Source organism: Neovison vison, chromosome 6 (genome assembly GCF_020171115.1).
Source record: "Neovison vison isolate M4711 chromosome 6, ASM_NN_V1, whole genome shotgun sequence".
Lineage (NCBI taxonomy): Eukaryota > Metazoa > Chordata > Mammalia > Carnivora > Mustelidae > Neogale > Neogale vison.
Window position 1 is genome coordinate 3,027,280 of NC_058096.1, and position 14,124 is coordinate 3,041,403.

Genomic DNA, 14,124 nt, shown 5'->3' on the forward strand with positions numbered 1-14,124 from the left:
ATGAAAAAATAAAAGCTTCTACTAAGATTGAAAAAGAAAAGAATTTCAGAAAGGAAGGTGAGAAAGAATGTTGCATAAAATACATCTAAGGAAATAAAGCTGAAAGTTTCACAAATTTGGCGAAAACAGGAGTTTATAGCCCACGGAAACTCCATAAATACCAAGTAGGACAAACAAAAAGAATACCAGAGCCAGGTACGGCACAAGCACATTACTGCAACCCACAGACAAAGGAGAAGGACCTTGACAGCGGCCAGAAGGGGGAAAAAAGGCAGAAATCTCTGCAGGGCAATAAGGATCAAGTAAAAGCTGATTTCTCATCAGAAATGATGAAGGCAGGAAAAAACATGATTCAACATCTTTAAATGTCTTTCAAAGTACAAAAACAAAACCAAACCACAAGTGCAGAATTCTATATCCTGAGAAACCATCTTTCAACATGAAGGCAAAATAAAAACATGTTTGGATAAGCAAACGCTGAGAGAATTACTCACAAGCAGTCTGGCCCTGTAAGACATGTTAAAAAGGAAAAAGAAATTCTTCAGGCTGAAGGGACGTAGCAGCAGTGAGAAGTGGGAATCCACAGGAGGACATAACAGCAGCAGAAATGACATACAGGTCGGGAACTATAAACATTTCTACTTAGGGGCGACTGGTTGGCTCAGTTAGAGGAATATATGACTCTTGATCTCAGGGTCGTGAGTGTAGGGATCACTTAAATAAAGAAAAACTTTAAAAAATCATCTTTAAAATTTTAATTTCTTGAAAAGACAACTCGCTGTTTAAAGCAAAAATGGTAATATTGTATCATGGGGTTTATCATGTATGTAGATGGGCTTGGTCTGTTCGGTCTGCTCTAACAGGACTCCACAAACTGGTGTTGATTGATCTCTCATAGCTGCGGCAGCTGGAAGTCCAAGACCAGGACGCTAGCAGACGTGGTGTTTGGGGGGGCGGCTTTCCGGTTTATGGGACAGCGGTCTCCTCGCTGTGTCCTCAGGTGGTAGGGGGGGAGGGCGCTGTTTGGGGTCCCTTTGGTAAGGATACGGATTCTATAACCTCAGCATCCAAGCCTAACAAAGATATTACAAGAAAAAGGTTACAAACCAGTATCCCACTTGAACACTGACACAAAGATTCTTAAAAATTCCTAGTAATTATTAGGAAACCAAACCGAGCAATATATAAAAGAGAATACATCTTACATCAGGGTAGAGGTCCGGTGTACCCTTTAAAAACTCATTCCTAAGTATTTTTCTAGGAATCCAAGTGGGGTTACCCAGAAAAGCAAAGCTGTTTTAACATTTGAAAACCAGTCATTGCAACTCCCCGTCTGAACAGAATAAAAGAAAAATCATCTGATCATCCCTGTAAGATGCAGGAACAGCATGTGACCAAACCCAACAGCTGTTTGTGATAAAAACCACTAGAAACCCAGGAATAAAAGCAGATCACCTCGACCCATCTCAACAGATATGAAAAACACCTGACGCAATTCAACGAAGAATTTTGTCAAAAAACAACTGACAAAAAAGAACACTGGGCAAACTAGGGGAAGAAGACGCCCTCAGCCTGAGAAGGGCACGTACAACACAGCTGGGGCTCACGTCATACTCGGCGTGAGAGAGAACGCGTCTCCTGGGGTAAGGTCGGGTGCCTGCTCTCACTTTTACTTAGCAGTACTGGGGTTTCAACTAGGACCACGGGAGAAGCGAAAGACATAAAAACCGAACAGACTGGAATGCTAGAAGTAGAAATGTCTTCATGATCAGAAGACAATGATTGTCCCAATGGGAAATTCCAGGAATCCAGAAAATACCCAAACTAACCAATGAATTGAGCAATGTCAGAAGAGACTATGTCAATAAGCACAAATCTGCTGTATTTTTACAAACCAGCAGCAGACAATTGGGCAATTTAGACCCTCTTGACAGTAACACCAGAAAACAGAAGATGCCGAGGAACAAATGTAACAAGATACACAGGACCTTCATCTTGGACGCTATGAAACTTTACTGAGGGACTTTGAGGAAGACCTGAGTACGGGAAGGGCTGTATCACGTTCGTGGGCTGGGAGACTCGATGGAGGTAAGATGTTCGTGTTCCCAATCCCATCTCTTAATTGGATGCAATCAATCGAAGTCGCAGAAGGCTTTTTAAAGAGAAACTGATGTGTCGACTCTTAATTCTGAAATCCACAGGGAAAAGAAAAAGAAACACCAAAATAACGGCAAAAGAAACACAAATATGGAAAACTTCCTGATTTTAAGCCCTAGCGACTGAGCCAGCGTGTGATAGGCGTCCCGACGGCGCACAGATCAATGAGACAGAACGGAAACCTACAAGGAGGCCTGCACATAGACAAATAATTCTCCAGAAAGGTGTCTACATGATTCAGGGGGACAAGGCAGGGGAAATCTTTTAAATAAATGGGGTTATAACAATCAAATGCTTGTGTAGAAGAAATGATGGTCAATCCCTACCTCACACCACAAAATTAATTTAAATTGGATTGTGGATGAGAATATAACAGCCATGAGTCCCGGTCTTCTAAAAATGTATCTTATCTTTCCACCTGGGGGTAGACACATGGTTCTCGGAGAAGACACAGAAAATACAATATGTAAAAGAATAACTTGTTAATTTAGATTCGATCACCCGAAAAACTTATCAAATGCCCTCAGTAAGGAAAAGAAAAGGGTGGGCCACAAAACGGGAAAATATGTTTGCCATACATATATGTAGCAGGCGAATTATACCCAGAGTATATGGAATTTCCTACAAACCAGTGATTAAAAACAAAAACAAAAATAAAAACAGAACAACAAGCCCATTTACAAAATGAGCAAAACACAGAGAACAGACACTTCACAAAATGAGATACTCAGAGAGCCAGTAAGCGTCTAAAAACATGCTCAACCATCATTACGTCATCTGAGAAATACAAATTAAGACCATAAGGAAAGACCTACCTACTTGGTGTCTAAAATTGGAAAGCCTGTGACAGCTGGGTTGGGCTGTGTGTTGGGCCGCGTGTTGAGCCCCAGGTCGCCCCTGCACGGCCGGGTAGAGGGTAAACCGCAAAGCGGGCGACTTCTTATAGAGGGAAGCATCCATCTACCCTATGAAGCAGCGACATCACTCCTGGGTTATGACCCGAGATAATCACAGGTATGGCCACGGGAAGATCCGTTCGACGGATCCGGGGCTGGCACAGGAGACTCCCCAGGGTCGCCCCGCAGGACGCGCGGTGAGCCAGCACTGCCTGCCCGTGCGCTGGAATTCCGCTCAGCAGCACGGACGTGAGTAAGCGACGGACACGCGTCCTGCAAACACGCTGCTCACGGGATCCAGGCTGAGGCCATCCCTACGGGAGGCCTGCCCTGGCGGGGAGATCCAGGACAGGACAAAGCAGAGCTGTGGCTTCTTGGGCGTGTGGGGACAGGCTTGGAAGGAGGGCCGGGGGACTTTTCCCGGTGACAAAGCTGCTCTTCATCGTGATGGAAGGTGGGGACACGCATGTGAGCGTTCAAACCGGGGCCTTCGGGTCTGTGTGGGCCCCGCAGCTGCATGGGTCGTGGGTCGTGGGCGCGTGTGGCTCCGCAGGGCCCTCCTGGGGGCCCAGAGGCAGACAGCGGCTTGAGCGGCTGCCCTCCGCTGACGTCCTCGAAGAAATGTTCCGGCGCCACCATTCCCGTGTCACCAAATTCTGTGGTCAGGACACAGACTCCCCAGGCCTCAGAAGACTGTGTGCCGCCCACGCGTCTGCCGGCGGCAGCTGGGTGCTGTGGCCTTTGCTGGAGGGACCAGCCCAAAGGGGGCAGGATGAGCCATCCCATAAAGACAAGACGGCAGGAATGCGCTGAGCCCCTCGGAGGCAACCCAGGAGAAGGGCTCATTTTCACGGCCCACTGCATCCCTGTTTCAAAAATCGTGCAAGTCAGGATGATGGAGGCTGATTATACCATTCCTGGCAATGAGGCGGCACTAAGAATAGAAAACATTATTAAGGAGCTTTATTATCTTGCGTAAGCAAACGCACTGGTGCTCACATTCCAAGCACGCACGTAGCTGGCGAGGGACGAGAGCCAGCACCCCGTGTGGCCATCGACCTTTGGGGCGTTCCTGTCCTGCTGGCGGTCAGCAGGGCCAGGGCGGCGAGACCTCAGCTGCTCAAAGCCGCGCTCTGGGTCATTCCCAGCTACAGTTTACTGAGCACGTACCAAGGGGCAGGCGCCGGGCCAAGCATTTGGCACAAACGGCCTCATTTGTCTTTACAAGAACCCCGTGGGGTGTGCTTTCCACTTCCGGCTCTGCAGGGAATGGACGGGCGGTGTGGTGGGAAGGTGTCCCGAGGCCGTGTCATCTAACTGACAAGTGACTGGGGGCAGCTCTCCCGAAGACGGGGAGCTGCGTGCAGCACGGACCCCGGGGAACCCCGGAGTGTGCAGGACAGAGGCGAGCAAGGGAAGAGAGCCGGCCGAGGGTGGGTCAGTGTGGGGCTATCGTGGGGGGCAGAGGCCCTCTGCAGCTCATTGGGTTGGGGGGGCCCAGAGCAACGATGTGTCGGTGACCTCAGAGACCTGTCTGACACCTGCAAGGACACAGTGCGTTTGTCCCTGGGTTCTCTCTCTCTCTCCCTCTCTCGGAGGGACTGTTCCCCGGGCGGTGAGCCCTCAACACGTCCCGCGGCCTTGCACCGGGAGGGGAGGTCTGCAGGCAGTGCGGGGAGGAGGTCTCAGGTTGGAGGAGGCCGGCCCGCCGGCGGCAGCAGCAGCCTCTGACCTGTGCCACTGAGCACACGCCGGACTCTGAAAATGTTTTAATGTTTTATGTGACCCAATAGATCTCAAAATACTTCAATATGCATCACACGAAACTGTGCACACCCACGTCCCTGCGGCGTCACTCACGGCAGCCCAGAGGGGAAGCCACCCGAACGCCGTCAGCGGGTGCGTGCTCATGCAGAAGGGGGCTGGTCCCCGCGCCGGGACGCGTTCGCCCGTGAGCAGGAATGATGGCTGACACAGGCCACAATACCGAGCAGCCCCGTACACGCTGTGCTCCCGGGGCAGGAGGCCAGACGCACAAGAGGTCCAGACGGGCATCTCCATGGCGACAGTGGTTGCCAGGGACCAGGGCGTGCAGGCAAGGGGACTGAATGCTGATAGGAGCGGGGGGCAGAATGCTCTGGAGTTAGACAGTGGTGGTTGCACAAGGAAGTGACTCTTACTAAGAACCTGGAACCGTCCCCTTAAAACGGAGCACTTTGTGTTTGTGAACCGTAGCTCGCGGAGAAGACACGAAACCAACCGGAAGCTGATCAGCGGGTGTTTTACATCCTTTCCCAGGGGCGGGGTCTTCACTGTCCCGCGTGCGTTTTCCAGTTAGAGCACCAGGGTTTGGACGGTGGGGGCCTTCTTCAGTGTGGTCCCCTCCTGCCGGAACAGCTCACTGCCCGGAAGCCCCTTCGCCTTCGGTGTCCCGTGGTGTCGGCATTGTACTGAGCCGCCGGTCAGCCAGGGCGGGTCCCGGGCACTCACCGTGACTCCTGTTCTGTAAGCGGTGGGGAGCCGGTCTGGGGGGGCTCGCTTTCTCCGAGACCCGAGCAGACAGGCACCCGTGGCCGGATCCAGACAGGCCCTTCTGGCCTGGCCTCCCTGAGCCTCGAGATGGGGGGTCCGGCCCTGGAGCTCTGAGCCTTCCTGTGGGAATAGGGCAGGCAGTGCCCCACGGACGGGGGTGCCTGTGGCCCGCTGGAATTCTGGGCAGTGTCCAAGGTACAGCCAGGCACCCTGTCACTCCCGATCAGCCACCTGTCACCTCTCCCCGTGATGGCTCCTGCTCTGTGCTTCTGGTGCGCTTTCCTTTTCTGTCCTTGGGAATAAGGATGATGAAGCTGTGAAGCAGGAAAAGGCCTTGAGCCACCCATGACCTCTGCCCAGGGTGACAGAAACAAGAGCCAGGCTCAGGCGCAGCCTCCACAGGGCCTCCCGGTGAAAGCACCAAGTGAGGTGGCCTTGGGTCACTTGTGTCAATAGAGAAATGATCCCTGACGCAGACCTGCCCCAGACGGATCCTTGTACCACCCTACCCCCCGCCTCCCGCGCGGGGAGGCTCAGCCCAGGTGGGCCCAGCCTGGGCTCCAAGGCCTCTGCTTCTCCTCCAGCTCTGATCACGGTGCTGGGTCGGGGGTGATGCCGTTCCTCCCGTGCTCCCTCCATGGGCTCCTGCAGGCAGAGGACGCCCCACAGGCACACACACGGGAACTGGCTGGACACTGAAATAACGCATCTGATCATCTGGAAAACGCACTGTTTGGGCTTGAGCCACTCAGATCCAGCAAAAGCGAAGGGCAGCTCAATGCTGTTCAAAAGGCTCAGCTCCCTTCTGCCGAGAAGATGCGTTAAGTTCCATCCTGCGGTCTTAGCGGTTCTTACTTATTTTACCCATAAAAGAGGGAAAACAGTCTGTCCCGTGGTTGTCTTTCATGCCAGGGAGAAGAGTGTCTTTCTGACAAGGTGTTTGGTAGACACAGAAGATCCTCATGTACGGGGGACGTCACGCTTCCTGTTCCGCGATCCTTCTCCGCCGCGGGCGTCCTCCATCTCCAGCACATCCCTGCACTTGCCACGGGGGTGGGGCCCGGGCCAGGACCTCGACCCTTCTTTTCTGCGGAAAGTCATGTTTTCCCCAATACTCCTCGCTTCCCTGTTTCCGAACACTGAAGTCACAGACCTGCAAGACTCAGCATTTCTGCACTGAACGGCTCTGTGAGGATGAGTTCGGGGCATTGATTGAAACGTGGGGTCAGCAGGAAGGACCGGGACCCCAGGGCTGGGGGCCTCAGCAGCTGCCTGGAAGTCTGGACCCCAGGCTCCCACCTCCTCTTCCGAGCTGCTTTTTCTTGCCATAGAGAGTGAGGCCTGTGGAATCACATACACGGCGGCTACTCTGCGTCACACTCAGGGCTCTGGAAGCAGCTGGTCTGGGCACGGATGCACGGGCGATGAGGGGTGTTTCCTTGCAGAAAGTGGGAGTTAACATTCGTAGAAAAAGTTCCAGAAGGAAAGACAGAGCTCCATGTCCTTGCTTGTCTCAGGAAGACTCAGGCCGGGCCGGGGGGGGGGGGGGGCTGTCCCCAAAGGGAAAACCTGGAATGCCAGTGCCTTGGAAGAGAAGGGGTCCTCATGCACCAGAGCCGGGGCAAGGGGGGGTTAGCCTGACCGTCAGTGCGCCCAGAGTGGGGGTGGACCTGCCCCAGGCGGCGGTGTTCGCGGTGCTGGCGAAGGCACACCTTTCGAGGAAATCCACTTCTTACAGCTGCGGAGAACCTGGCTCCCAGGTTCCCCAGACAGCCAGGGGCGCTCACACCGGCTCCAGCTTTTGCTCAGTTCTTTCCCTTAAGGGGCACAAGCCCTCCTCCGCTGGTCCACGTTGGACCCCAAAGTTATGCAGAAATCCCTCTTTATTCTTCCTCCGGTGACCGTCATGTAAATATCCGTGCACGGCTGCCCCGTCCCCCCGTCGTCCTCCCCGAAGCTCATTCCCGTCTGGTCGACCCCACGCTCAGCTTCGGCTTCTTTGTTCCTCAAAGGCTTCATTCTTCTGGCCCCTCTGTTCTGGATGGCGACAAGAAGCCAGTGTCCGGCTTCCCATGGAGTCCTGTGCCCGAGTGCTGGGTCTCAGGGCTCCGTCCTGGGTCCCTCCTGCCAGCTCCTTCCCTCTCGGGGGGGCGGGGAGGGGTTTACCAAGCCCTGGCAGCAAACACTGCCATCATCACCGTCCCCAGTCCCACGACGCACCCTCCGTGGAGAGGGAGATCAGCCTCCTCCAGACACGTCAGCTCGACACTGGTCCCACGGCACGCTGCTCCAGTACGTTCCAAGGTGGGCTCCCTTCTCCGGCAGCCATGGCACCCTCAGCTGGTTCCCTGTGGGAGGCGCTGTTCCTTTTTGGTGACCCTGGAGGCTTCTCTGACGGCTCTTTCTTTCACATCCCATGTCAGCTCAGTCAGGAAAAAAGCTGGGTTCTTCCCCAGAACACGCCAAAATCTGAGCAGTCCTCACCACTCCGCGGCCCCCTCACTCCCCTCTGCCTATAGAATTAGAGCAGTAGCCTCTCGATGGGCCTCCAAGGTCTCACATGATGGGCTCCCGATGTCCCCCAAAGTCATCTCCAGGAATTCAAGGGAACTCCCAGAGGCACTGCACGTTAGCAATAGGACGGAACCATCCCTGGAGTAAGGTTCCTCTACAATTGTCCTAGCAAAGCCTTAAAAACGGGTCTCAAAGACATCACACTGATTTGTAAATAACTCAACTGCCTGCCAGGACAGAGCTACATTCTTTAATGGGAGAAAACGAAATCCAGATGATCAACAACATGCAAAAAATGCACATATGGATCTGTACAAAGAAATGCAGAAGAAATAGAGTTGACTGTGGAAAGCAAAAAATGATTAACAGCGGATTATGGGGCTTAAAACATATGCAGCATAGAAGTAAAATGTATGACATGGAGCACTGGTGGGGAGAAATGCCAGGACTCTGGTCCAGGACCCCGTGTCATCAAGGCAGCATAGCAGAATTTGTGATATGTTAGTGATACAGTCTGTGAAACCCAGAGCAGCCAAGGAGAAATAAAATGAAGGACAGCTCAGAGACAGAGTGGAGAAAAAAATGCTCGGGATCTAAAAGATATAGGAAAAGAGAGAAAAAAGTGAAAAAAAAAATGAACAAAATGAGTAGTAGATTTAACCCAACTGTATCTATGATTATGATTATTATAAATGACTTAAAATTCCATCTGAAAGGCTGAAATTGCCAACATTGATACGTGGTGTCAATCAGAAACCTGCTTCAAGTACAGAGACACGGAGATATTCAAAGTAAAAGGATGGAAAGAGAACACCGTGAGGACTCAGCCTAAGAGAGCCCCAGTAGCTGTATTAGCAGGAGATAAGGAAGATATTCAAACAAAGAATAGAACCAAGGATAAAGGTCACATTTTCCTAAGGATAAAGGGATTGGCCCATCCGGACAACACAACAGTTTTTTTTTTTTTTAAAGATTTTATTCATTTACTTGACAGAGAAATCACAAGTAGACAGAGAGGCAGGCCGAGAGAGAGAAGGAAGCAGGCTCCCTGCTGAGCAGAGAGTCTGATGCGGGGCTCGATCCCAGGACCCTGAGATCATGACCTGAGCCGAAGGCAGCGGCTTAACCCACTGAGCCACCCAGGTGCCCAAACACAACAGTTTTAAATAAGTACGCACCCAATAACAGGAATTGGAAATGCATAAATCACAGCCTGACAGACTGAGAAAAGCAATGAGCACATTGCAAGGGGCTTGGATGTTTCTGTACCCGGCTTTCAGTAATCGACAGCACAAGAAGACAGAAAAACAGAGATACAGGAAACTTGTGCTACTTATCAGCCACCTTGACCTAAGGGATCCTGATGGAATAGTCCACCTAATAACAGCAGGATATGCACCCTTTCCAGGTGTCTCTGGAGCCATCACCAGGATACCTCATGCCTCTCAATAAATTAGAAAAGATCGGAGTCATACAGGCTCCATTTTTGACACAACGGAGTTAACTTAGAAATCAGTAACAGAAAGATAACTGGAAAATGCACAACCGTTTGAAAACTAAACGACACTCTTCTAAATGACAAGGGGGTCCGAGCCGGGAGCACAAGGTAAATCAGAAAACACTCTGAGCTGCATAAGAATGAAAACACAGCACATCAAAGCCCACGAGATGCAGCTAAGTTGTACCGAGAGGGTGACTTTCGCTTCAGATTACTACGTAAAAGAAAAAGATCTAAAATTAATGACTGAAGCTTCCACCTTCGGAAGCCAGAAAAAGAGGAGCAGACTAGGTGTGGGGTGGGTAGAAGGAAGGAAGTAAAAGGGTCAGAGGAGAAATCACTGAAACAGGAATCAGACCCACAATAGAGAAAACCGATGAAGCTCGGAGCGGGCGTGTAGAAGAAGAAGTCAATAAAATGTATACATCAGAACAATTCCCTGGTTAAAAAGAGAGAAGATATAAATGTCCAGGATCCCGAAAGAAAGAGCGGGTCTCACGCCAATCCTACAGACATAGAAGGGATGGTAAGGACTCCCCAAGCTCCAGCAGAATGGGCACCGCTTCCCAAAGTCAGTCCCAAGTACGCAGAAAACCCAGACATACTTCCCTCTTAAGGACACTGAGTTCATAGTTTAAAACCTTCCCATCAAGAAAGTCCAAGCATGGCGGACTCACTAGTGAATTCTATGAAACACGTTCCACCACTACATGAACTCTTCCAGAAGGCAGGAGGGCAGAGCACGTCCCTACTCACCCCCTGAGGCCGACATCACCATAAAGCCCAAACCAGAAAAACATACTCTGAGAATAGAAGACTGGATCTCTTGTTGATACAGATACAAAAATCTTCCGCAAAACATTTGCGAACTGAATTCAAAACAAAAAAGATACTATGCCATGGCCAGATGGAGTTTATACTAGGAATTCAAGGTTAGTGTTTTAAAATCAATCAACAGACCCACCACTAACAGAACAGAGGCGTAAAAAGCATGATCATCTCCAGAGAGGCAGAAAAAGTATCTGACAAAATCCAACACGAATTTATGATTAGAACTCTCAACCAATGAGGAATTAAGAAAAACAAAGCCCTCAACCTGGTAAAGGGAATGTATAAAAAACCCGACAGCCAACATTGTAACTGATAGTGAAAAACCTCACATTCTCTCTAAGATGAGGACGGAGTTAAGAACCTGCATTCTCACACCTTACCCTTCTCTTGTAGCTAGACACCCTAGCCAGGGCAACAAGTCAAGACAAAGAAAAGAACCGAAAGGCATCCAGATCTAAAAGGAAGAAGCAATTCTCTGTTTGCAGAGATAGAAAGTCACAGGAAATCTGCAAAAAGGCACTTGATCTGCTAAGCGAATTTTGCGACGTCAATACACAAAGCCTGTTATATATACGTTTTTGATTTTTTAAAATTATTATTATTAACACATCATGTATTACTTGCCCCAGGGGTACCGGTCTGTGAATCACCAGGCTTACACACTCCACAGCACTCACCATAGCACATTATATTTTTAGAAGCTAAAAGCTGCTGGGACTTGACCTAAAAATCCGTTGACAACAGCATTACAAAGATGAAATCCTTAGTGATAAATTTATCAACATCTCTTCAAGAACTTTGCCCTGACTATGATATATTGCAAGATATTAAGAGAAACCTAGATAAATCGAGAGAAGGCACGTTCTGAAGACTCAACATTATAGATCATCACCGTAATTCTTTTCTTTTCTTTTTCTTTTTTTTTAAGATTTTATTTATTTATTTGACAGACAGAGATCACAAGCAGGCAGAGAGGCAGGCAGGGGGGCGGTGGGGAAGCAGGCTCCCTGCTGAGCAGAGAGCCCGATGCGGGGCTCAATCCCAGGACCCTGTGATCATGATCTGAGCCAAAGGCAGAGGCTTTAACCCACTGAGCCACCCAGACGCCCCTTTCGTAATTCTTTTCGAAGCGTTCTGTGTATTCAGTACAACTTCAAAGTCCCAGCAGACTTTTATTTTTGCTGGTAACTGACAGACGGAGTCTAAAATTTATTTGAAAATAAAAGGAACTTGAAAAAGAAGTAACAGAAACTTGGAATAAGTAAAACATTTTCGACAAAGAAGAAAGCAAGCGGACGACTTGGTTTGCTGGTTTCAGCACCTACTGTGAATGCACAGTGGTAAGACCGCGTTGGGGGCCGGAGCGCAGACATGAACTCGGCCGACGGGACAGGACGGCAAGTCCGGAGAAGACTCACCCGTGCGGGGACAACTGAGCTTGGACGAGGATGTCACGGCAATTCACGGGGGGAAAGGACTGTCCTTCCGACAAACATCTGGAACAAGTGGCTGTCCTCACAGAGAGAACGACCGTCCGTCCTTTTCTCCCCCACGGGAAGGTGGGCCAGACGGAGCGCTGCCCTCCGAGACCAGAGGGAGGGAGGGGAAAAGCAGTCACCTTCCCGCGGAGAGGCCAGGGAGTCAAGGGGATGTCCTGGACCCCTTAGTTCTTTCCCCAAATCTACACCCCCGGGCCAAGCACGAGGAACACATCTAACAAGCCTGGCCTGGGGACATTCTACAGACGCTCTGGACCAAACAAGGCGAGTGGGAGCCCCTGCGAGACCCGGGCCGACCCGGAAGACCCAGCGATGAGTGCGCGGTGGCCTGCGCCGCCGCTGGGATGCCGGAGCGGGAAAGGGACCTCAGGAGAGAAGCTGGGGAGATCCGCATCAAGTACGGGGTCTACTTAACAACGACGTAAACATAAAAATCATTTTTTTTTTTTAACCACATCAAGGGCTCGAGTGCCTTTTATGTTAAAGAGGAATTTTCATCCTAGAAAAAGTGAGAACTCCTACTTGATTCTAACACCTGCTATTGAAACAGCTGCTCGGGCACCGAAGAACATTCAAAGTGACCAGGGCCCGTGCGTCAACACTGTCACTTTCAGGACGAGAAAAGGCCCAGACGACTCAGTGTCTCGTCACACCCCGCCCAGCACCCGACCGGTGGCTTCAGAATTCTGTTCTCCAGAATCTTCTGAAAAATCTGGGGCCTTGGGTGGCTCAGTTGGTTAAGCATTTGCCTTCGGCTCAGGTCATGTGATCGAGCCCCGCATTAGGCTCCCCGCTCAGTGGGGAGCCCACTCCTCCCTCTCCCTCTGCGGCTCCCCCTGCTTGTGCTCCCTTGCTCTCTCTGTCAAATAAATAAATAACATCTTCAAAAAAAGAATCTTACAAAAACTCAATCTTATAAAAATCAAAATTAAATTAACCTCACAGTTTAGAAAGGAAAGCCTCAGCGTTTGGCTTAGGCCATACAGCAAGGTCAACTTGAAATGGATCACAGACCGAAATGTAAAAGCTAAAAAAAATATATATATATATATAAAAGTTTTAGGAGCGTGCACGGCCGACGACCCCACGGGCAGGGGATGAACTGCGATTTCGGAGATTGGGCACCCAAAGCAAAACCATGAAAGAGCAAAACGGATCAACCAGGCCCGAGCAGAATCTGATATTTCTCCTCCCTGAAAGGTTCTAACAGGAAAATGCAAGTGAGTCAGGAGGGAAAAACGATTCCCAGGTTACGTCTGAGTCACGGGGTGTGTCATTCACTGGTCGACCTACGGGAATTCAGTCACTGGTCGACCTACGGGAATTCAGTCTGGACGACTGTGACAGATCACGTAGGAAGATTTATGACCGGTTAGTAAATGCTTTCTCATGGTGAGTCACCCGGGAAACACAGATGCAAACCCAGTGCGATGCCACCACACACGTCGGAATGGCTCACATAAAAGGGCAGACAGTTCCAAGTGCAGACGAGGAGGGCGCACACGCTGTGAGTGGGAACGCAAAACGTTGCCGCCACTTTGGAAAAAATGGACTGGATTTTATTTTTAAGTGAATCGAGCACAGTCCCGTTCATTCCGAGAGAAATCAGGGTATGTGTCCCCAGAGAGGCACGTCCTTGAGTGCTTAGAGCTGCCTTGCTTATAAAGTGCCCAGTCTGGAGGGGACCCGGGTGTGCCCTAACAGGAGGCCGGGTCATCACGCTGGGTCCGGCCACACCACGAAGCCTTCCCAGCAATAAGAAGGAATGAGCTTCTGGGACGCCCAACACCGTCCGGCGTCAAGGACGACAGGCTGAGTCAGAGAGGCGTGCGCGCTCTGCGTGACGTGTTTCATACAACGCTCTGGGAGAGCCGGTTCTACGGGGTCAGACAGCGGCTCAGCCGCTGACAGGGAGCGGGGGTGGGGGTTCTGTGGGAAGGGGCACAGGAGAGCCCTGTCAGGTAACAGAAATGCTCTGTGTCTTGATTCTGGTTCACGGCGATGAGCAGGATGCATTTTTCAAAGCTCATCAGAGCCTACATGTAAGTGGGAACAGTTTATGACACATGAATCATCCATAAATAAGGGACATAAAAGTTCCGAAAGGAACTGGGTTTTAACAAAACAGCACCGCTGGCGACACGAAGCGTCCCGGGGGCTGGGGGGCTGCAAAGGGCCCACCTTTGCAGGTCACAGT

General features: G+C 50.7%; 1 protein-coding gene across 3 annotated transcripts in view; it reads right to left on the minus strand.

Moving 5' to 3' along the window:
* PDE9A (phosphodiesterase 9A) overlaps window positions 1-14,124 on the minus strand; it is an 81,493-nt gene that overhangs the window by 40,538 nt on the left and 26,831 nt on the right. The window lies entirely within an intron of this gene.